We start from the raw sequence: 25,067 nt of genomic DNA, 5'->3' as shown, positions 1-25,067 counted from the left end.
TTATTTATTTATTTTTGTAACTCTTTATTAGGCTGAATTGTGAAGGCATATCTTTGAAAAGTGTTTCAGAGTCCAGCAAATGTTCCATGTGAGTGACCACATAGAAGAAGAGAAGGGGGTTCGCAGTGATTAAGGTAATATAGTGAAAAAGGTAAGTAGGAGATGACTCCTGTCAGGGAGGCTCTTAGAAATGCCATTTTCAAACCACTTAGAAAGCCTGAAACTTTCTCTAAAATGTATTCTCAAAATAGTTTGGGGGGATATATGTATTTACTCAGTTTGTGATCACCACTGCTGAGGATCAGAAGAACTGAAATGGTTCCTAAGTAACCAAGATGGCATAAACTCCAGAATTTTGGTGTTGGGGCTCAAACCCAGGGCCTTGTGCATGTTAAGCTCATGTCCTATCCCTGGGTTACACTCCCAGCCCGTGAGCTTCTGGTTTTGTAAGGTTTTATTGGAATGTAGTTATCATTCATTATTGTCTGTTTTTTTTTTTTTTTTTCTACAGCAGGATCTTGTGAGAGAGACTCTATGGTCTGTAGAGCCTGAGGTATTATCATGTGACTCTTTATAGGAAGTTTGCCAACTCCTGGTATAGGTTAAATGTATTATGTCCAAAATCGTCCTTATCCCACTTTCTTTATATGGGGTATGTGTTTACAGCTGATCCTAGGATATATGGAATCAATTTGCTTTTTAATTTCTTTTCAAACTCTCCAAGAAAGTACATTCACAAATTATAAATTTAAGAAATATATAGAAGGAACTATGTTTTATATGCTTCCTTGTAGTTAATTTATTTATTATATATGGTTCTTGCATTACTTCTTTTTTTTATAACCATTTTAAAATTAGGCCATTCATAAGTATCCAGAAAGTTATAACTTATGATCCCTACTTTAACCTTTTCCTGATTTTAGTATACTTCCCCACTGTGGCTTTTTTGCATATTTCTGCAGATGTTTTGACTTTTCTGGGGAGAAAAGTCACCTTAGAACATAATTTTCTGTAGTTCTATATTGGGGAAATATGCAACTTATAGCTTTTTGTGCATTTAATGCCATTTATTGAGCATCTACTAGGAGCCTATGCATACTTTCATAGAATCTGCTCAAACCCAAAGATTTGCATGTTAATCAGTTATCTAGTTATCTATTTTTTTTTTCTTTCCATACCAGAGATTGAACTCAGGGACATTCAATTATTGAGTCACATCCCCACATCCCCATCTCTTTTTATTTTTTGAAACAGGGCCTCACTAAATTGCTAGGATTGGCTTTGAACTTGTGATCCTCCTTCTTCAGCTTCCTGAGCTGCTGGGATTAAAGATGTGTTGGCAAGTTATCTCCATTTCAAGGATGAATCTTTGAAAGCACAAGTGACTTTTCCTAAATCATATTGCTAATTAGTAGTACAAATGGGACTTAAAAGAATATGTTACTCTTTGGTACTGGGAATTGAATTCAGTGCCTCACACATGCCAGGCAAGCACTCTACTACTGAGCTACATCTCCAGCCCTCCTTATTTGTTTACTTATTGGTTGGTTGGTCTTGGATTTGAACCCAGGGTCTTGTGCATGCTAAGCATATACTCTACCTCTACCCCTTAGCTGCACCCCAGCCCCCCTTTTCTTTTCTCTCTCTCTCTCTCTTTTTTTTGGTACCAAGGATTGAATCCAGGGACACTTAACCACTGAGCCACATCCCACACCTCCCCCCCCTTTTTAAATTATTGCCCTTTTTTTAACACCTTTATTTTTATTTATTTTTATGTTGTATTGAGGATGGGACCCAGTGCCTCCACATGCTAGGCAAGCGCTCTTCCACTGAGCTACAACCCCTGCCTCTGTTCTTTCTTTTTTTTTTTTTGGAGCTGGGGATTGAACCCAGGGCCTCATGCATGCTAGGAAAGTGCTTTTTCACCAAGCTATCTCCCTCCCTTCCCCCAGCCCTTTTTGAAGAGCTTTATTTTATTTATGTATTTTTATGTGGTGCTGAAGATCAAACCCAGTGTCTCACACATGTTAGGCAAGCGCTTTACTACTATCTCCCCAGCCCTTCTTCAGCCCTTGTTTATATTTTATTCAGAGATGGTCTTGCTGAGTTGCTTAAGGCCTCAATAAGTTGCTGTTGCTGGTTTGAACTTGCAAATCCTCTGCCTCAGCCTTCTGAGCTGCTGGATTATAGGAGTGTACCACTGGGCCCAGCCCTTTTTCTCTTCCTTTTCTTTTCTTTCTTTTTTTTTTTTTTGTGGTTTATGTTGCTGGGGATCAAACCCAGGGCTTTGCCACATGCTAGGCAAGTATTTAACCACTAAGCTATAGCCCCTAGCCCTTCCATTTTCTATGTAAGTATTATCAAAGTTTTTTTTTTTTTTTTTTTTTTAAAGAGAAAGAGAGAGAGAACTTTTTAATGTTTATTTATTTTTTTGGTTTTCGGCGGACACAACATCTTTGTTTGTATGTGGTGCTGAGGATCGAACCCGGGCCGCACGCATGCCAGGCGAGCGCGCTACCACTTGAGCCACATCCCCAGCCCCTTGGGAAAATTCTTTATGAGAGACTTCGTTGAAGTGAAATATTCACTGTAATCAGGAGTCAGAAGCCAGTCACCTAACCCTACATGTTCTCCTTCCCTTGCATATCAGGCTATTCATTCTGTTTTCCTTTTCAACAACTTAGGGTAAATTGGTAATACTGTTCTATCTAAAACCCTTCTCAGCATTTTCTCCTTTCTGTCTCTTTCTGTCTGAGGTCAGCCACATATCTACTCTCTAGAAACCTTATTGTCTTTTTTTTTCTTTTGCTGGTAATTGAACACAGGGTCTTGTGCATGCCAGACAGGCACTCTACCAACTAAGCTATATCCCCAGCCCATAGAAACCTTACTGTCTTATTTTGGTCAAGTCCAATGATAGCTTTTTATAGGTCCTTATGCTCAAAGAGACTAGATGAGGAGATGAGGAGTTTTTTTACTTAATAGCTAATGATTTTGGGGTGACTGGGATTCAGGGAGGGTCTGGGAACCTTTAAGAATTCTGTTAATTTTCTCTTTTTTGAAATGGGGTCTCTCCATGCTGTCCTGGCTGGGCTCAAGTGATTTTTTTTTTAAAGAGAGAGAGAGAGAATTAATTTTTTTAATATTTATTTTTCAGTTTTTGGTTGACATCTTTATTTTATTTTTATGTGGTGCTGAGGATCGAACCCAGCGTCCCATGCATGCCAGGTGAGCATGTTACCGCGTGAGCCACATCCCCAGCCCTCAAGTGATTTTTCATGTCTTAGCCCCTCTAAGGCTTCTGAGTAGCCGAGACTGAAGATTGAAGGACTTCCTACCCCAACTTTTTAGAATTTGAATGTCAAATGGGGCCTGATAAATCTTCCTAGAGAGAAGAATTCCCAGCATTGGTATATTTGGATAACCATGATTCCTCTGTAGTAGTGATAGAACACATTGATGTGACTATTGTTTGTGTAGCAGAATATTAAAATATGGTAGGCATAATGGTACCCCACAGAAAATGAGCCATAAAAGGGCCTTTTAGAATCAGGATTTTTTTTCCCCCTGTGGCACTTGAGATTGAACCCAGGGGCCCTATGGCACCTAGGTCCGTCCCCAGCCCTTTTTACTGTTTTGATACAGGATCATGCTAAATTGGTCTTGAACTTACAGTCCTCCTATCTCAGCCTCCCATGTTGCTGGGGTTACAGATATGTGCCACCATTCCTGGCTGTGGCTCATTTGTTTTAGGTTACATAAATGGAGAATTTTAAAGACTATAAGATCGTCTCTTTTTTGGGGGGGTCTGTAGGTAATGGTACTGGGAATTGAACCCAGAAGGGCTTTAAACTGAGCTGTATCCCCAGGTGTTTTTATTTTTATTTGGCGACAGGTCTCACAGCCCAGGCTGTCCTTGAATTTAAAACCCTTCAGTCTCAACCTCTCCAGTTGTTGGGATTATAGGCATGTGCCACTGTACTAGCCTACAAGACCTTCTCGATTGTACTACCCTTTAATAGGTGGAGTAGTACTCAGCATTGGGCTTTCAGACTCAAAATGGTATGTAATCAAAAAGGCCTTGCAGTCTTTGTTTGTATGTGGTGCTGAGGATCGAACCCGGGCCGCACGCATGCCAGGCGAGCGCATTACCGCTTGAGCCACATCCCCAGCCCATATTTTTTAATTTTTAATTTTTTTTTTTTTTTGCAGTAATGGGGATTGAGCCTAGGGGTACTTTAACACTGAGCTATATCCCTACCTTTTTTTAAAAATTTTATTTTTTTGTTGTTGTTATTCATGGACAGAATGTCTTTATTTATTTTTATGTGGTGCTAAAAATAGCCCCACACATGATAGGCAAGCGCTCTTCCACTCAGCCCCAGCCCTATATCCCTACCTTTTTTATTTCTTATTTTGAGACAGGGTCTTGCAAAGTTGCCACAGCTGGCCTCGAACTTGAAATCTTCCTCAGCTTCCTCAGCCTCCTGAGGTGTGCACCACTAGGCCCTGCTAAGTAAAAATTTCCTTTGTGTATTGGTGATTGAATCCAAGGGCCCTTTACCACTGAGCTATAGCTCAGTCTTTTTTTTATTTTGAGACAGGATCTTGCTAAATTGTTGAGAGTCTTACTAAATTGCTGAGACTGATCTCAAGCTTGTGATCTTCCTGCCTCAGCCTCCAGAGTCACTGGATTATACCATGCCTAGCTAAAAATGTTTTTAAAGACAGGAGCTGGGGTTGTGGCTCAGTGGTAGAGTGCTCGCCTTGCACGTGTGAGACCCTGGCTTTGATCCTCAACACTGTATAAAGATAAATAAGTGAAATAAAGGTATTGTCCAACTACAACTAAAAAGTAAGTATTAAAAAAAAAGGACAGGGCCAGAGAGATTATTATCATTATAAGTGTTTTGTGATCATTTGTACTTTTGATATATTACAATACCTCGTGGTGATCCTCAAAGAAATAAAAAAAAGGAAAATGCAATATAATGGGGACCATATAGAGGTATTCATAGATGCATATAGTTCTAAGTCTGTCCCATATAGTAATGGCTTACATTGATACCTCTTTACCAATGATAATGTTATGCTATTGTAAATGTCCACAGGTTGAATTTCTCTTATCTGAAATGTTTGGGACTAGAATTATTTAGATTCAGAGTTTTTAATATTTTGGGTGTATTTATATACTGGTTATACGTAATCTGAAAATCTGAAATCCAAAATAATCTGTCTTGCATTTAGGAGAATTTTGGAGATTATTTTGCATCTTGGATTTTTAGATTAGGTATGTTCAACCTGTTATAGATTCTCTCACATCTACATTTTTCTGTAGGACCTAATTTTGGAAGTTATTCATAAGAAACCCCTTGTGAAGTCACATATACATTTTGTTGTCATTGTTTATAGGCATCATTTGTTCTAATCACTTGTTGTCCTTTCCCTTGTACCATATCATAACATAGTATTCTTTTTTTTTATTATTTATTTTTTTCATAACATAGTATTCTAACTTGACTAACTTCACTAAGTTTATTTGGAATAGTCTTAATTAATTTGGCAAACAATAAGAATATAAATCTCCCGGCCAGGCGCGGTGGCTCATGCTGATAATCCCAGCAACTCGGGAGGCTGAGGCAGCCTCAGCAATGGCCAGGCACTAAGCAATTCAGTGAGACCCTGCCTCTAAATAAATACAAAAAAGGGCTGGGGATGTGGCTTAGTGGTCGAGTGCCCCTGAGTTCAATCTCCGGTACCAAAAAAAAAGAATATAAATCTCCCTCATCCTGCTAGGTCTAAGTCTAAGCTTTCTGCTAGTTTTAGGTTTAGTCCAGCTGTCATGTAAAGGAATTCTCTGTGGCAGATGTCGGCAAACATTTTCTGTAAAGAGCAAGATAATATCTATTCAACTCTGCAGTTGTAGCATGAAAGCATCCGTGGACAATATGGACATGATTATGTTCTGATAAAACTTCATTTACAAAAACAGGCAATAGGTGAGATTTGGACTACAGGCCAGTGTGCTGTTCCTTATTACTTTACAGTATATGTACTCAGACTTTTAGAACAGAATTATACAATAAAGCAAACATTCAGAGCGATTTTAGTCATATTCTAATAAAATAACAATAATACATCTGTACTTGAACCAGCAGTGGAAAGTCTCTTATGATCTATACCATAAGTGCATGGTAGAGTGACACATAATCTTCATGGGCCATGCTATTACTATCCCCATAGAGGAATCTCCTTCCTGTGGGTCTTTGCATGGCTTAGAAGGGACATTGTCTTTGTTACTTATTCTTATCCTTACATTATCAGCCCCAGTATTTGCCTTTTTCACCAGTATGTCTTCTACCTTACTGATGCTAGTAGAGGAATCTAATGGGTTACAGTCACTGTCCCAACAGTCAAAGTATAGGGGTCCTGTGGTTTTGGTAATTTGCTATGTCAATCTCTAAATTTGGCTTTCAGGATTTGGAGGAATTAATCCTTCCATTGCTATCTCAAAAGGTGATCTAGACAATGGAACAGAGACCTCTCAATCAGGTAAGTGATTATTGAACATGAAGGCAACTATTTTTCTTTGGCCTTTTTGTTGTATTTGTTAATAGGTTTCCTAATAATGAACTAACCTTGCATTTCTGGAAGACAATTTCTACTTTTCAAGGATTTTTAATTATATTTGTTAAATTTATTATTTGAGTTTTGTTTTCTATTTTTTTAAATTAATATTATCTTTCGAGGTTCAAAAGTGAGTTAGTTTGGGGTAGGATGACAGTCTTTGTCTGTTAATGTTAGGATCATGAGTGAAATTTTTTGTTGCTCTCTATTTAAGCATATCAGACATCTTGCATGCAGTTAAATGTGCTTTATTTACTTTTTGTGGTGCTGGGGATTGAACCCAGGGCCTTGTGCATGTGAGACAAGCACTCTACCAACTGAGCTATATCCCCAGCCCTTAAATATGCTTTAATAACATGATTTTCAAATTTGTACATACTATCATATAACACTATGAATGTAAAAATCAATTTTGTTTTCTGATATTTGGAACCTTGTTTCAGTTATTACCTTTTTTGTTTTTGTTTGTTTGCTATTCTGGGTCTCTCTAGGCAAGTACTTTACCACTCAGTCATACACTACTCTCCCCATATTTTTTTTTTTCTTTTTTGGGTACTAGAGATTGAACTCAGGCACTGCTTGGTTCTTCCCTGTTGCTAAGGCTGGCTTTGAACTTGTGATCCTCCTGTCTCAGCCTCCCAAGCTGTTGGGATTACAGGCATGTGCCACTGAGCCCGGCCTGCAGTACCCCTTTAATTGTGTGTAAATAGTGCTGTAGTGAACATCCTGTAGATAAGGTCTTCACACATGCTAGGCAACTGCATATTCATGTTTATATTGTAACATTGAATAAAACGTACAGTTCCTCTAGTAGTATGAGCATTCCCATTTTTACATATCCTTACCAATATACTGTATTAAGGTTTTTAATAAATCTGCCAATTGTACAGGTGAAAAAATGTTCTCCTTTGAAAATTCAATATATGTCTTTTTAAAAAAAATTTTTTTAGTTGTAGTTGGACACAATACCTTAATTTAACTTATTTAGTTTTATGTGGTGCTGAGGATCAAACCCAGCGCCTCGCATGTGCTAGGCGAGTGCTCTACTGCTGAGCCACAACTCCAGCCCTCAGTATATGCCTTTGATTCCTAATGAGGTAGAGGAGATAAAAATCTTACTTGGGTCCTAATTTTTTAGTTTCTTTTTCATACTTTTTTTAGATGGTACTGGAATTGAACACAAAGCCTCCAACTTGCTAGGAAGTGCTCTACTACTGAGCTACATTCCTAACCCATTTTTTCAAATTTTTATTTTGAGACAAGGTCTTGCTCAGTTGTCCAGGCTAGTCTTGAACTTGTTATGTTCATCTCTCAGCCTCCTAAGTAAAAATTATAATTTCATATAGCTTAAATATCTTTTTTCCCCATATTTTAAAAGTGATGCATTGTACTTGTACACTGGGATTTGATGTTACATATTCATACACTCACACAGTGTAACAATATAATTTGGCCAATATAATTTCCCAGTATTTCCCCTTTGCCTCTCCTCCTCCCTTCCTCATTCCCTCCAAATGTCTTTTTTTTAATAATGCATTCTCCCTTTTCTTTCCATATTATGAAGATGAATATATTTCATAATTCACTTATGTTTTACTTATTTTTTAATGAGTCTTTTCCAGTGTGGATCTCTTTGGTGTATGGCATGTAATTAATTTTCTAAATGTTCAGCACATTTAGCATTCAAAGAATAAGAGGGGTATCTCAGCAGGAGTTCCAGAATCTTTTTTTTTTTTACACTGGTGTTGAACTCAGGGACACTTGACCACTGAGCCACATCCCCAGTCCTATTTTTTTGTATTTTATTTAGAGACAGGGTCTCACAGAGTTATTTAGTGCCTTGCCCTTTGCTGAGGCTGGCTTTGAACTTGTGATCCTTCTGTCTCAGCTTCCCAAGCCGCTGGGGTTATAGGTGTGTGCCACCACGCCCGGTGAGTTTCAGAATCTTTTTCCAATATTTGACTCCTATCTCCCTCACCCCTACTTCACCCGCCATACTAGAGAGTGAACCTAGGGATATTCTACCATGAACCCCATCCCCAGCCCTCTTTATTTTTTGAGACAGGGTCTTGCTAAATTGCTGAGGCTGACCTCAAACTTGATCCTCCTTCTTCAGCCTCTATCACTCCTGGCTCCAGAGCTCTGCTTTTTTTTTTTTTTTTTTAAATATTTGTTTTAGTTGGACACAGTACCTTTATTTTATTTATGTATTTATTTAAAAAAAATTTTTTTTTTAGTTGTTGTTGGACACAATACCTTTATTTTATTCATTTATTTTTATGTGGTGCTGAAGATTAAACCCAGGGTCTTGCACGTGCGAGGCAAGCACTCTACTGCTCAGCCACAACCCTAGCCCCCTTTATTTTATTTTTATGTGGTGCTGAGGATAGAACCCAGGGCCTCACACGTGCTAGGTGAGCACTGTACCACTGAGCCACAATCCCAGCCCCCAGAGCTCTGCTTTTAACATGAATAAATATTATCTCTGTCCCTCTTTTTTTTTTTAATATTTATTTTTTAGTTGTAGTTGGACACAATACCTTTATTTTATTTTTTTTTATGTGGTGCTGAGTATCGAACCCAGGGCCTTGCATGTACTAGGCAAGCGCTCTACCGCTGAGCCACAACCCCAGCCCCTCAGTCCCTCTTTTCTGTAAGTGTCTTGTCAGTTTTGCTACCACTGGTTTGTGTTCTTTATGACAGGAATTGGCAAACTTTTTCTATCTATGGCCTGATACTGAGTAGTTTAGGCTCTGGGGGCTATGTGGGTTCTTTCAGTGTCTCAGGGAAAGCAGCTATAGACCATGCATAAATGAATGTGACTGTTTCAACAACAATAGTTGTTGTTCCAACAACTATTTACAAAATATAGCTGGTAGCTGCATTTGGTCTGTGGGCTATAATTTGCCAATGCCTGCTTTTTATGTCATTTTACTGTTTTATTTTTGGTAGTACTGGGGATGAAACCCAGGGTTTAATGCATGCTAGGCTAGGCAAGTCTACCATTTACTGAGCTATTTGCGACATCCCCAGCATTCCATCTCCCTGCCCCTTTTTTTATTATACTGGGGGTTGAACTAAGGTCTTCACACATGCTAGGCAACTGCTCTACCAATGAGCTACGTTCCCAGCCCCCAGTCCCAGCTTTCAGCTCTTTTTAATTTTTATTTTGACTTAGGATTTTGCTAAATTGCCCAGGCTGGACTTGAACTTGTAATCCTCTTTCCTTAGCCTCCCAAATGGCTGGGGATATAGGTGTGTGCCACTACAATGAATCTCCCTATAACCTTTTAGATTACTATTTTCACCTCCAGTCTTTGCTACTTATTACCTGTTTCCATATTTCACATTTCTGAAGTTTTGGAGAGCACAGGTGGTAACTAAACTGCATGCTTTGCATGTTATTTGTATCATGTGCTGGGATGTACAAGTTGTGCTTGCCTGCCTGCCTCCCTGCTTCAGTATGACTAATTTCACGTAGCTACATTGTTTTTGAGGGTCTGTTTTTTGCAATTCAGATTTCATTTCAAGAAATAAGCTGATTTATATCAATTTTAAAATGTCCAAAGAACTTCTTTTTGGTGTGGTATCATTTCTGTGATTCAGTTTAGCTTGTTTTTGATTCCATGTGCTTGTGGTCTTGCTTTCTACTATAGACTTGTTCCTCATAATCTGTCTTCCTTTACCCCCTAGCTTCTGGAGGCTTGTTTTTTTTCAATTTGAATCTCAATTGAGCTTTTGTGATCTCTGTAGACATGGCCTTCATTTTAGCTCATCTTTGTCTTCATAGACTATCTGTTTTAACTCTAGGGTGTTCAGTTGTCATTAAAGTGAGAATGTCTGATTCCTTTTGAGTTCTTAAGTTTCCTGAGATTGTAGGGGTTGCAATTTAACACATCCAGGGCATTTCCTCCTATTGATTGCTAAATGTGACCATCCTTTTTTCTTTATATATAATTCAAAATTGCTTTAGCCTAACATAATCCAGTTACTATGAATATTTCTAGTATCATTTAATTGCTCTAAAACTAGAACTCAGCTCAGTCATAGAGCATCTAGAAGTATCATACCTGTCCACAAGTTCATAGTCAGTTCCCCAACTATATTCCTCCTGAGGGACTCTTTTGCTTCTTCTTTTTTTTTTTTTTAATATTTATTTTTTAGTTGTAGGTGGACATAATAAATCTTTTTTTTTTTTAATATTTATTTTTTAGTTTTAGGTGGACACAATATCTTTACTTATTGCTGAGAATCGAACCCAGTGCCTTATGCATGCTAGGCAAGCATGCTACCACTTGAGCCACATCCCCAGCCCTGGACATAATATCTTTATTTCATTGTTATGTGGTGGTGAGGTTTGAACCCAGTGCCTCAAGTGTACTTGGCGAGTGCTCTAACACTGAGCCACAACCCCAGCCCCTCTTTTGCTTCTTAATATTGGTATTAGTTGGGTACTTTTCCTTTTCCTCTTTATTCTTTTCTTTTTTTTTTTGGCGTTACTGGGAATTGAATCCAGGGGTGCTCTACCACTGAGCTATATTCAATGTAGTTCATAAAATAAAACTCTTTAGGTTTTTTATTTTGAGGCAGCATCTTGCTAAGTTGCTAGGGCCTTACTAAGTCAGTGTGGCTGAGTTCAAACTTGTGATGCTCCTGTCTTAGCCTCCTAAATTGCTGGGGTTATAGATGTGTGCTACCATGCTTGACTAGATTAGGCACTTTTGATTGCTAGAAGTAAAATCGGTGAGCTCCCATAATGATAGGCAGTCCACCTGTAGAGAGATAATGCTGACTGAGATCACCTGCAGTTACAAATGTAGGAGACATTAATATGTTTAAGCCTCTTAGTGGTAATAACTGGGTTTAGAGAAGCACCAGGAAACAGCTATATCTTTACATTGGAGTTGTCTCATTCATATCACTGAACTTGTCTGTCTCTCTGATGATCTTTTGTATCTTATAATTTGTCCTTTTAGGTGTTGGCCTGTCTGTCCACTTTGGTTTTTCTCTACTACATGTTTTTAGCTCATACATAGGTTTTGCTTCTTTTCTTTTTTTTTTTTGGCAGCAGGACCAGGAATTGAACCCAGGGGCACCCTAACCACCAAGCCTCATTTCTAGCCCTTTTTATTTTTTCATTTTCAGACAGGATCTCACTAAATTGCTTAGGGCCTCGGTAAGCTGCTAAGGCTGGCTTTAAACTCGCAATACTCCTGGCTCAGCCTCCCAAGCTGCTGGGATTATAGGCATGCGCCACAGCACCTGGCTAGGTTTTGCTTTCTTATGCCACCTTCCTTTGCTGCTTGTGGCCCTCATGGCCTCACCTGTGTGTTGTGTGTTGGCTTCCTGCATATTCTTTCAGTTTTAGTTCCTTTTACTGTGATAACTTTTTTTTTTTTTTTTAATATTTATTTATTTAGTTAGTTAGTTCTCGACAGACACAACATCTTTGTTGGTATGTGGTGCTGAGGATCGAACCCGGGCCACACGCATTCCAGGCGAGCGCACTACCGCTTGAGCCACATCCCCAGCCCCCTGTGATAACTTTTGACAGCCAGATTCTAGTTCCTGAGAACACAATTTTACTAGATCTGTCCTATCCCATTTTAGTTAGTAACATACAACAGTGTTTTGTGTTCTTCAGTTAAGTCACTTGTCTCTGCTGCTTTTACTCTGCTTGTTTCTCAGCTTCTAACATAGCCATTAACATCTAATTTCTTCATCCTTTGTTTCAGGGGTTGCAATTGCAAATGCCTGCAGGAACCACATGGGGTAAATGTGTGAGATGGTTCTGGTATTCATTCTCCTTTTTCTTGAAGCACTATCTTTTGTTATTTTTTTTCTCTTTCATTTTCTTTTTTATTTACCTTTGATAGAGATGTTAGAAGACAGTTTATTGTGAAATATAAACAAATGTGATGGTAAGGGCAACTTATGCTTCTAAGAGGTTAGGGGAGTGTTTGGGATTGTGGTTATTAACTGGAACATTCACCATTCATCTAAAGGGGGGGCACAACTTGTTGATACTTGGGCCTAGGGATGCCAGGATATTTGGCTCTGTATAAGAAATCTGGTTGGCTTCAATTCTTTTTTTTTTTTTAAATGCGTCAGTCCGATGGAATATTTTTATAAATACTTTTATAATTTTATGAATAGTTTCTGCTTTTTCACAATTTTGGCTTATTGTAATGTTACCATTTCTCGTATGTCATGACACGCTATCTGTTCAACTCAGTTTGGGGCTTGGGCTTAGCAGTTTGTTTTGGAAGTGTTTGGAATTGGACCAGTTTATTTGAATTCAGCTGTATAAATTAGAATGAAATAGATTGGGAAAGAATAGATTAAGATAAGTTTCTAGGAACAAACTAACTTCCAACTTGCAAAGGGTAAGTATTTTGTGAGATTTTTGTCTCAGCCATTTGTGTCATCTTCAGTCCAGTGTACTTTTTTTTTTTTTTTTTTTGGTGAGAGGGATTGAACCTGAACCTGGGGCCCTCTACCACTGAGCCACATCCCCAGACCTTATTTATTTATTTTTAATATTTATTTTTTAGTTCCAGGTGGACACAATATCTTTATTTTACATTTATGTGGTGCTGAGGATCAAACCCAGTGCCCCATGCATGCCAGGCAAGCACTCTACCACTGAGCCACAACCCCAGCCCCATATTTTTAATTTTATTTTGAGACAGGGTCTTAATAAGTTGCATAGGGCTTCACTAAATTCCTGAGGCTGGCCTGGAGCTTGTGATCCTCCTGCCTCAACCCCCAGAGTACCTGGGATTATCCACGAGTGTCACTGCACCAGGCTTTAGTGTACTTAACATTTGCTTTCTTTTTTGCAGGTGTGGGTATCAAGCCTAAGGCCTTGTGTATGCTAGGCAAGTGCTTTACCAATGAGCTACACCCCCAGCCTGTAACTATCCATATAAATATATATTTTTGGTATTTGGGATTGAACCTGGGGTGCTTCACCACTGAGCTACACCCCCAGCCCTGTTTATTTTTTATTTTGAGACAGGGTTTCACTTTGTTGCTTAGACCTCTCACCCTCCCCAGTCTCTGGGATTACAGGCATGTACCACTGTGCCCTGCTGTTTGTGATTATATTTCTTAACTGTGGATTAAACAACTTTATCAGATATTGATAGATTGTGAGCAAACAAAGTTACCCTGGACTAGATCCTTGCTATAGACAGTCTCCTTTGAATCCCCAAACAGCAGTTCTTTAAAATTGGGAGAATACATAAAAATTTTTAATGTTTTACATAAAAATCTATATTTTATTTTTAATGTGTTTCTGAAATATCAGAGATTGAGTTTGACTTTTCACTGAGGGCTGGCAGTGTACCTCAGTGGTACAGTATGCCTGTGGCCCTGGGTTCAATCCAGCACCAGGAAAAAAAAAAAAAGTAAAGAAAGAAAATGAAAAGCCTCATCTTATTAGGGGCTGAGGCCAAGTAGTGGGAGGTTTTATATTACCTGCCTAGCTACTGAAGGCATTTTCAGTGTGTGAGCTTGTATTTCACAGGAATCTAATTTTAGAAGTTGGTTGCCATTCCTCTTGGGAACAGTAAGGAATTTAAGGAAGTTTAAGAACGTCCTCAGTTCTTTACTCTGCCTGAAAAACTGTCTCTTATTTGCAACGAGATCTGTCAGTAACTAGCATTTTTAGATTCAGGTTTTCAACAAGCTTTATAATTTGGCACAGTATTGAAATCTTGTGTCAACACCCCTATTTGAACTTCGTTTCCCTAACATGTCATGAATTACTGAGCTGATCATGTCACTTCTTGTTTTTAAGTTTTTGTTATGTATCAAAGTACTATTTTTTTTATTTTTTAGTTGTAATTGGACATAATATCTTTATTTTATTTATTTTTATGTGGTCCTGAGGATCAAACCCAGTGCCTTGCACATGCTAGGTGAGTGCTCTACTGCTGAGCCACAACCCCAGCCCCTACAAATACAAATATAAATTTGTATTTGTAGCGAGTCTGTTATATTTCAGTTCTTTGTTTTGAGGTACTGTGTGCTACATTGTAGGATATGTTACATCCCTGGCTGCCTTCCTCCAAGCATCAGTAGTGATCTCAACTCAACCACTATGACAAGTAAAAAGGTCCCTACAAAGTTTTCACAACACTGCCCAAGGGTTCTACTGTTCTGGGTAAGAATCATTGTTCTAGATTGGTGCTATTGACTCTGTTTCAGTTTATCTTTAATTATTTTCTCTTTCATGCATAGTTTCATCTTCTCGACAATTTGAGCTTATATATCCTTCATAACTTTTTATTTTGTGAAACCTTCAGCCTCAGCTTTTGTCCTTTTACCTGATTGTTCTATGACTCAAATTCCTGGGAACTAGAAAACCTTTTTGGCTTAAATCTTTTTTTTGGCTAGAGCTTTTTACTTAAGGTCATAACATAGACTGGCTCCATTTTTGTCCTTTGATTTGGTGCCCTATAAAAGAACATATTTTCTATGGATGGTTTTGTATTTGATAGGAAATTTGTACAATTCTGTTTTCCTCAGAATAGGTAGGTTGAGGGAATGTGTGGCAGATACCATGACTGATCTGACAGGTATATTTTAGTATGTGGCTGCTAGGCAGATAAATATTTTTAGCCTAAAATACCTTACAGTTTTCATGTATAGATTCCCTAGTGGATTCAGTTTTGCTGCTCTAAATAGTAATAATACAAATTGCCATCTAGCACTTGTGTCCCAAAATGATGGTATGGGATAGATTCAAAAGTATGTGACCCAGGTGGGCATTGTGGCTCACACCTGTAATCCCAGTGATTCTGGAGGCTGAGGCCAAAGGATTGCAAGTTCAAGGACAGCACCAGCAACTTAATGAGACCCTATCTCAAAATAAAAAAGAAAAAGCTCTGGGGAATGTAGCTCAATGATAAAGCACCCCTGGGTTCAATCTCCATTACAAAAAAAAAAAAAATCCCACAATGAACATGACCCAAATTGATAGAACAAAGTAGAATGTTGGTTGCCAGGGACTGGGGTAAGGAGGAAATAGAGAATTGTTTACTGGGAATAGAGTCAGTTTTGTAGGAGGAAAAAATTTCTGGAGATTCTTGCACAACAATGTGAATATAGTACTGAACTATAATACCTAAAATGTTTAAGGTGACAAAAAATATAGGTAGAATATTACACTATATAGACAGCTATCAGAATATATTAAATATACACAACTATCAGAATATATTAAAAATGTAGCAAGTCACAGCATAGGCTTGTTCCATGTTTGTCTTGATTTGGCACCCCACAAAAGAAAACTGTTTCTCTGGCTTTGAAATTGAACTTTGTTCAATTCTGTTTTTCTTCAAAAAACATCTTCAAACAAAAAGGATGCCTAACTAATTCTGTATATGTGAGGGTTCAAAAAAACTGGCATATGAGCCAAATTTGGCCCACCAAAATTTTTGTATAGCCTATGAGCTGAGAATGGTGTTAGTTTTTTAATGGTTGAAGAAAATCAAAAGGATTATGATATTTCATGCACAATGATGATAAATTTATTAAATAAACACAGTGACAGCTTCTAATTTTTGTGTATGTAACTTTTATGCTACTGTAGCAGAGTAGACTAATTGGGACAGAGACCATATGGTCTGCAAAAGTGAAAAATATTTACTTGCCCACTGACAACAAATTTCTTTTTTTTTTTCCTTACATGCTTTTTATTTTTATCTTGTTTTTTGGTACAGGTCTGTGTTTTCTGGTTACACCACTCTTTTAGTCTGCCATTCAACTTGTGTACAGTTTTTTAATTGAGTTTAGAATTTTTATTCATTGTAATTTTCATATTATTGCTTTTTACCTGTTATTTTTAGTCCTTTATATATTGTATAGATAATCCAAAGATGTTGGTTTAAAAGTCTCTTCTCAGAATGACTCTTTGAGTATGAATTTTCATTTTTGTAGAGATGGATGGATTCTCTGACAGAGCAAGTGGATCTGGACAAGTTTTTATGTGACCTTTTTTTTTTATTGGTTGTTCAAAACATTACAAAGCTCTTGACATATCATATTTCATACATTAGATTCAAGTGGGTTATGAACTCCCATTTTTACCCCAAATACAGATTGCAGAATCACATCGGTTACACATCCACATTTTTACATAATGCCATACTAGTAACTGTTGTATTCTGCTACCTTTCCTATCCTCTACTATCCCCCCTCCCCTCCCCTCCCATCTTCTCTCTCTACCCCATCTACTGTAATTCATTTCTCTCCTTATTTTTTTTCCCATTCCCCTCACAACCTCTTATATGTAATTTTGTATAACAATGAGGGTCTCCTTCCATTTCCATGCAATTTCCCTCTTCTCTCCCTTTCCCTCCCACCTCATGTCTCTGTTTAATGTTAATCTTTTCCTCCTGCTCTTCCTCCCTGCTCTGTTCTTAGTTGCTCTCATTATATCAAAGAAGACATTTGGCATTTCTTGTAGAAATAGATAAAGCAATCATGAAATTCATATGGAAAAACAAAAGATCCAGAATAGCAAAAGCAACTCTAAGCAGGAAGTGTGAATCAGGCGGTATAGCGATACCAGATTTCCAACTATATTACAGAGCAATAGTAACAAAAACAGCATGGTACTGGTACCAAAACAGGCGGGTGGACCAATGGTACAGAATAGAGGACACAGACACCAATCCACAAAACTACAACTATCTTATATTTGATAAAGGGGCTAAAAGCATGCAATGGAGGAAGGATAGCATCTTCAACAAATGGTGTTGGGAAAACTAGAAATCCATATGCAACAAAATGAAACTGAATCCCCTCCTCTCGCCATGCACAAAATTTAACTCAAAATGGATCAAGGAGCTTGATATCAAATCAGAGACTCTGCGTCTGATAGAAGAAAAAGTTGGCTCCGATTTACATATTGTGGGGTCGGGCTCCAAATTCCTTAACAGGACACCCATAGCACAAGAGTTAATAACAAGAATCAACAAATGGGACTTACTTAAACTAAAAAGTTTTTTCTCAGCAAGAGAAACAATAAGAGAGGTAAATAGGGAGCCTACATCATGGGAACAAATTTTTACTCCTCACACTTTAGATAGAGCCCTAATATCCAGAGTATACAAAGAACTCAAAAAAATTAGACAATAAGATAACAAATAACCCAATTAACAAATGGGCCAAGGACCTGAACAGACAACAAATTTCAAATGAGCCTGTTGGCACAGCTGCCAGGTCCCTGACAAAATTAGCTTTAGTGGTTTTAAATGCCTAATTACCACTTTGTCTTAGACTACTAGGGGCTATTGTCATGTGCCAGTGTGGGGGATTCTCATTTCCTTACTTCCTACTGTGGCACTTCAACCAGTTGCAGAAAACACATATTCTTGGTAAGCTTCAGTTGTGGCTGAAATTCTGTTAGCAGTTTCTGGTATAATGGTCACCTGAATTGTCAAGAAATAAGAATACTCTAAAGCCAGCCAAACAATTTTGAAATCCCAGAACTAGGCATGGCCAGCCCTGAGGTGAACAAGGATCTCTTCAAATAGGAAAACTGTCTATTGAAATCAAGATAAAATTTAAGGAAATGAAATTCAGTTTCCTTTCTGAGTTTGAAAGTGTTTCCAAGACAGAACTGGGTATGGCAGTAGCAAGAGTTTTTATCATTCATATAATACACCCTTAGCATTTATCTATATATCTATGTATCTATTTATTTTTGTGGTACTGGGGATTGGATCCAGGGTATACTGAACTACATCTCCAGCCCTTTTTATTTTTATTTTGAGACAGGGTCTTGGTAAATTGCTGTGGCTGGCCTCAAGCTTGTGACCCCTGTGCTTCAGCCTAATGAGTAGCTAGCATTACAGGCATGTGCCAGACACTCCTAAGGAGCTATTCTTTTTTTTCTTTTAATTTATTTTTTAGCTGGACACAATATCTTTATTTATTTATTTTTATGTGGTGCTGAGAATCGAACCCAGGGCCTCACATGTGCTAGGCGAGTGCTCTACCGCTGAGCCACAACTCCAGCCCAGAGCTATTCTTTAACAAAGAAGTCCAAGGGAATATTAAATTTTTGTTATATGGTATTATATCAGTTTAATTAGAATACAGAGAGTTGCAGTCCTTTCCATTTGATAAGATTTAGAAAAACAGATTGTGGTACTGGGAATAATTTGCTTCAGGTACTTTTCCCCCTATACTCACAATTTAAGTAATTGTTATAAACTTTTTGAGTGCATTTTCGTAATAAAGTTTAAAATGTTGTTTGGAGATATAGCTCAGTGGTAAGAGTAATTAATTGCCTAAGAAATATAAGGCCTTGGGTTTCATCTCTAGCAACTCCTTACCCCCTTCTCTAAAAGCAAAGTATGTACATCATGTTGGTTATTCTAGAGAGGTTTACATAAGTAATATAATTTCCATTGGGGTGCTTTAATTAAAAGTAAAAATATTTTTGGCTTAAAATGTACTATTTCAGGGCTGGGGCTATAGCTCAGTGGCAGAGCGCTTGCCTCACATGTGGGAAACACTGCGAGATCCTCAGCACCACATAAAAATAAAGGTTATTGTGTCCACCTACAACTAAAACATTTTTTTAAAAATATACTATTTCAGCTGGATACAGTGGCCCATCCTTATAATCTCAACTCAATTTTTGTTGTATGGTATCATATCATACCATATGGAGGAGGAGGCAGGAGGATTGGAAGATTGAGGGCAGACTCAGCAATTTACAGAGTGCTTGTAAATATTAAAAACAAAGTGCCTGAGAAATGCAGCTCAGTGGGAGATCACTCCTGGTTCAGTCCTCCAATACCACAGAAAATAAATAAACAAATAAACAACAACAAAATAGCTGGGGGGTTAGAAATTGAGACTAGTTCTTATGTTCAAGATAGAGAAGTTTCTCATAGGCGTCAAGAGGGCAGGCAGGCTTATTAAAATGGAAAGCCCTTTGAAAACATTTAAATGTCTGTGTAAAGATTGCTGAAAATAGGGGACTCAGTATATAGCTCCGTTGGCAGAGTGCTTGCCTTGTATCCACAAGGCCCTGGGTTCGATCCTGGGTTTGATCTTCAGCACCACACACACACAAAAACAAACAAACAAACAAACAAACAAAAAAATGAATACTGAAAATAATTGGATATTAAATATATCAATTCCTTTGCTAATACTAAAGAAGTATTCCTAAAATTAAAAAATTGATTGATGAATGTCATAACAAAATTCAGTTGAGTTTAACATTTAAATAAATGTTTGACTTGGTATGTAGTTTGAGAAAGGAATTCGTAACTCTAAGACCAAATCAATATATTTGTTTTATATTTTTCCTTATTCTTCTAAAGTGGCTTTCTCTCTCTCCCTTTTTTTTTTTTTTTCGGGGGTGGGGGATAGGCCGGGGATGTTGAGGATTGAACCCAGGGCTTTGGGCATGTCGAGCACTTGTTCTACTGTTGAGGTATACATGTACATCATAATGTGGGTTATTCTAGCGCCCCCCCACCCATATCTTTTAATTCTTAATGTTATTTATTTATTTATTTTAGTGATACTGGAGATTAAACCCAGTGCTTCCTGCATGCTAGGCAAGTGTTGCACCTCTGATCACTGCCCCAGACACCTTTTTAAAAATTTTATTCTGGGGCTGGGGATGTGGCTCAAGCGGTAGCGCGCTCGCCTGGCATGCGTGCTGCCCGGGTTCGATCCTCAGCACCACATACAAACAAAGATGTTGTGTCCGCCGAAAACTAAAAAATAAATATTTAAGAAAAAAAAAATTTTATTCTGAGGAAAAGTTTTGTTCAGTTGCTAAGGCTTGCCTGGAACTTCTGTTCATCTTATTCAGCCTCCCAAATAACTGGTATTATGGGCCACTAGCTGGGATTATTAAAACTCCCAGTTTTAATCTGATTTTTTTTAAATAATGAAAGTATTTACTTTTTCTTTATCCCAATTGGTTAAATATGTGTTCAATTTGTGAGTGAACCCATCCTTTGCTTTTGGATTATTTTTCCGTTTTCAGAAATAGAAGCCATAAGATTAAAAAAATGCGGCTAAAAAGAACAAACATACTTCCTGTAAAAAGTCTCTAGAAATGAAGTCAAAAGATAAGAAATTGGGAAAAAATATTTATAACACTACCAAGTAAATGTTAATCCTCATTAATATATAAAAATCTTCTAAAACATTAAGTCAGGAAACTCTAGTTAAAAATGAGTCATGGGGACTTGGGTTGTGGCTCAAGGGGTAGAGTGCTTACCTAGCATGCCTGAGGCACTGGGTTCGATCCTTAGCACCTCATAAAAATAAGATAAAGATATTGTGTCCACCTAAAACTAAAAAGTAAATATAAGGGGAAAAATGAGTGAAGGCATGAATAGGTAGTTCACAGGAAAACAAATGGCACTTAAATGTGAAAGAATATTCAAGTTTATTTTAAGAGAAGAGTAAAACAAAAGCACAGAAAGTTAATATTTGAGAACTTTGTGTGGAGGCTGGAAAGATTGTAGAATGTTACAGTGCAAAAATATGAACAGCATTTTTGACATTTATCAGAATTAAAGTTTTCTATTTTTTTTTTATCTAGTGATCTCAGAATGATCCTATATATCTGCAAATTTGATACAAAAATTTCATATGTAATCTTGGATTTCTTTGTGTGTGTGTGTGGGGGGGGGGGGTACTGGTGGTTGAACCTAGAGAGGCATTCTACCATTGAGCTTCCTCCCCGGGTCTTTTGATTTTTATTTTGAGAGTGTCACTGGGTTGCTCAGAGTGGCCTCAAATTTGCTATCCTTCTTCCTCGGCGTCAGTAGCTGGTATTATAGGCATGCATCACCATGTCTCATTGGATAACATTTATCAAATGTAGTAAAATAATGAAAGATAAGGAACAACCCAAGAGACTGGATAAACTGATGCATTCACACAATGGAATACTAGAATGCTGTAATATTCAGTGAGGAAACAGTCTATGAAATAATAGGAAATTTAAAGAACATTAATTGAAAAACGTAAGGTGTGTAAAAGGTACTACATAAAGCTTCCTTTCTGGTGGAAAATGGATGAACTATATGTGTTCAGGGATTTTTAAAAAAATTGATACTGCATTGTGAAAATAGTCATCTTTAAGTGCTGGGATAATGGGGCAGGTATATCCAGGGTAAGAATAAGAATTGTTTTTTGGTACATTGGATTGAACCCAGGGGTACTCGGCCACTGAGTTATATCCCCGTCCCTATTTTTTATTTTATTTAGAAACAGGGTCTCAATGAGTTGCTTAGCACCTTGCCATTGTTGAGGCTGCCTTTGAGCTGGTGATCTTACTGCCTCAGCCTCCCAAGCAGCTGGGATGACAGGTGTCTGCCCCCTCGCCTGTCATAAGAATTTTCTATGTACAGTTGGAGTTCTTTTGGTAGAAGACTTGATATACCAGTATTTGTAAGTTTCAGGTGATTTGTTTCTTTTTTTTTTTTTTGCGATAAGTATGCATAACATAAAAAAATTGCCATTTTTACATTTTTGTAGTATAATTCATTGGCATTTTTCTTTCTTTCCTTTTGTTTCCTTTTTTCTTTCTTTTTTTTTTTAGGTCTGAGGATGGAACTCACAGCCTCACCCATGTTAGGCAAATGCTGTATTGCGAAGCCACATCCCCAGCTCTTTTTATTTTTTATTTTTGAAATGTGTGAACATATTACTTACTTTAAAATAATTTTCTAAGAAAAATGACATAATGCTTTTTATTTATTTTTTCCAGTGCTGGGGGTTGAACCCAGGGCCTTGCCTGGTGGTCTACCAATAAGCTTCATCCTCAGCCCAATACCTTTAATGTTTGCTATAGTATTTCATATGTATACTACTATATGTTTCTAAGGTGTATTATGTATAAACAATTATACATAATAACATACTTTTTAGTAGATTGGATGAATCTCTTAAAATCAGTGAACTTCTACCATAGTCATAGAGGTCAAAGTGTCATATATTTTAGAATTTGTAGTGATTCGTTTGCTCTGCATTAATACTTGGGGGGGGCGGGCTGTGTTAGGTTGGAAAAATTTATGTTGGTCTGCTGTTTTGCATTGCAATGCTTTTTTTGCACTCTGATTTACTGTCAGCTTGGTAGAGATTTGGTTGTGGCTGCCACTATGTAAATTCAAAGAGGATGTCAACAAAGGATTTTTGTCCTTTGGAATGCTGTGACTCCAGCTCCTCTAACTGCCTGATACATAGTAGATTCATAGTAAATGTTGAATAAGCATAAATAATGGATCTCTTACCATGTACATAATACCCTGCATATCATCCCATAAATGTAAATAGCATGTTATATATGTCTCATATGTTCATTTTTAGGTACTTGTACTAGTAACTATGTATGATAAATTTTTCAGTAAATGGTATGCATATTCAAAAATTGGATTTGATTACCCTTTGAAAATGTACCAATTTTACTGTCCCTCACAGATTACATATATTTTTCAAATCTATACTACATGCAAATGGTAAATAGTATAAAATTCAATTTTTATAAAGTTGATCTAGGTGTAAATTTTCTTCCCAATCCTGATTTCTTAGTCCTCAACATTTTTTCCTTTTCCTCAGATTATATGTACTATTAATTTCATGTTTCACCTTTCACAGATAGTTTCTGCAAATACGACAATAGTGTTATTATTAAGTCTACATATTATAGAAACAGTAACTTGATAGGAACTGAAAAGTAACACTTAAGTCCCATTTTTGATAGTGATATGTAAGGAAAAATGCAGGAGTAAATATATGAGTAATAATATACAATAAACAAGTCATTCATACCAACCATGCAGGGATGGTTTAATTTTAGGAAATCTGTTAGGTCAGAGGAAAATAAAATTATATGTGTAGTTCTATAAATGGAATTTCTTCTTAATACTTTTATTATATAATTCATTTTTAAGTCATTGATCATTTGGATCTTATTTTGATCGCAGCAGCTGTATGAACTTAAATTGTCAAGTGATTGGACCAATGTATCAATTACTGTTCATCTTTATAGCTTTTGACTTCCTTACTTTAAGAGTTTACTAAAGTCATCTTCATCTTGAATGTTTTCACTATTGTGTTTTGTGTTAATTCTATCTGGCCCTTTTATCTTTCCCTTCTACTACTTTATGTCTAGCAACTGTCCTATAAGGTTGTCACATATATGGATCTTTCTAGTAGAATTTACCTATAAAAATTAATATGTAGTGAAAAAAATAAATATGTAGCAGGATTATTTTAACTATAATGTTTATAACAGTAGCAGAGCTACATTAAAAACTGCATTTGGTAATATTTCATGATCTGTGCTTTCTTGCATGCCAATTGCTGCAATTTTTTTTTTTTTTTTTTTTGGTACTGAAGATTGAATTCAGGGGCACTCCACCACTGAGCCACATCCTCAGCCCTATTTTGTATTGTATTCAGAGACAGGGTCTCACTGAGTTGCTAAGCCCCTCTCCTTTTTGCTGAGGCTGGCTTTGAACTTGAAATCCTCCTTTCTCAGCCTCACGAGCCACTAGGATTACAGGTGTGCGCCACCATGCCTGGTTGCAAATTGCTTTTGTTCTTGGTTGAGTGATAAATAATTTTTATGGGTTATGTCATGACCATTATATTCATAATGTTCTGCTTTGACATGGGTCTTTCCATGGCTTAAATAAGACCTCTTTTTCATACATAAGTCTTTCAGTTTTATATTTTAAGTAGCATCAGTTTTAGCATTTATCGTGACTGGACTGAATGTCATAATATTTGGCTCTTAGTTTGAAATGAAAATGTGTAGATACATTATTTATGTAATATGATTTATCTAACAGTTTACTTATTAACACGTCTTTAGGTTGTCCCTTTCACAAATAATGGTGCAATGAAAACTTGATCCGTGTGTCCTTGTGTGAGTATTTCTAATAAGATTTCTATCTAACTAGAATAAGATATATTCCATGCTTGTATAATTATATCCAAATGGGTTCTGCTCTTAGGAATAACTAAAAAAAAAAACAATCAATTTTTAAAAATGCCAAAAAACCCCCAGACAAACCTAAAACAAAGATTTCTATATGATGCATCTTTGGAAAAGCTGGTAAAAATATGAGCAGCTTTTATTTATTAAAATTCCTTTCACATTGCCTTCCCCAAAATGTTTTAATTTATACTACATAGTTTTTACCTAACCCCTTTATAGTTGCTTAAGAAATTTCCTTGTGCTTACCTAGAATGCTTAAGGCCTTGGGCTTGATCCCTGGCACTAGGGGGAAAAGTAAAAGAAAGAAAATAAATTTCCTTCAAAATTACCACAATATGGGACATTTAACGGGTATTTTGACAATGTATCACATAACAATTTCTCCAAAACTTCCCTTGCAGAACGATCTCACTGGGAAATTATAAATTTCATTCAC

General features: G+C 37.1%; 1 long non-coding RNA gene across 2 annotated transcripts in view; it reads left to right on the top strand.

Moving 5' to 3' along the window:
• Positions 1 to 25,067, top strand: part of LOC124105084 (uncharacterized) — a 61,558-nt gene that overhangs the window by 14,375 nt on the left and 22,116 nt on the right. For both annotated transcript variants that reach the window (XR_009228425.1, XR_009228424.1), the window contains exons 4-7: positions 32 to 134; positions 515 to 3,228; positions 6,478 to 6,552; positions 24,506 to 24,559. This is a non-coding gene — a long non-coding RNA (uncharacterized LOC124105084). The remainder of the gene's footprint in view (positions 1 to 31; positions 135 to 514; positions 3,229 to 6,477; positions 6,553 to 24,505; positions 24,560 to 25,067) is intronic.

Source organism: Marmota monax, unplaced genomic scaffold (genome assembly GCF_021218885.2).
Source record: "Marmota monax isolate L192 unplaced genomic scaffold, Marmota_monax_Labrador192_F-V1.1 WCK01_AAM20220418_F8-fsc00192, whole genome shotgun sequence".
Lineage (NCBI taxonomy): Eukaryota > Metazoa > Chordata > Mammalia > Rodentia > Sciuridae > Marmota > Marmota monax.
The sequence above is the reverse complement of the archived record's forward strand: the minus strand, read 5'-3'. Positions and strand labels throughout refer to the sequence as shown.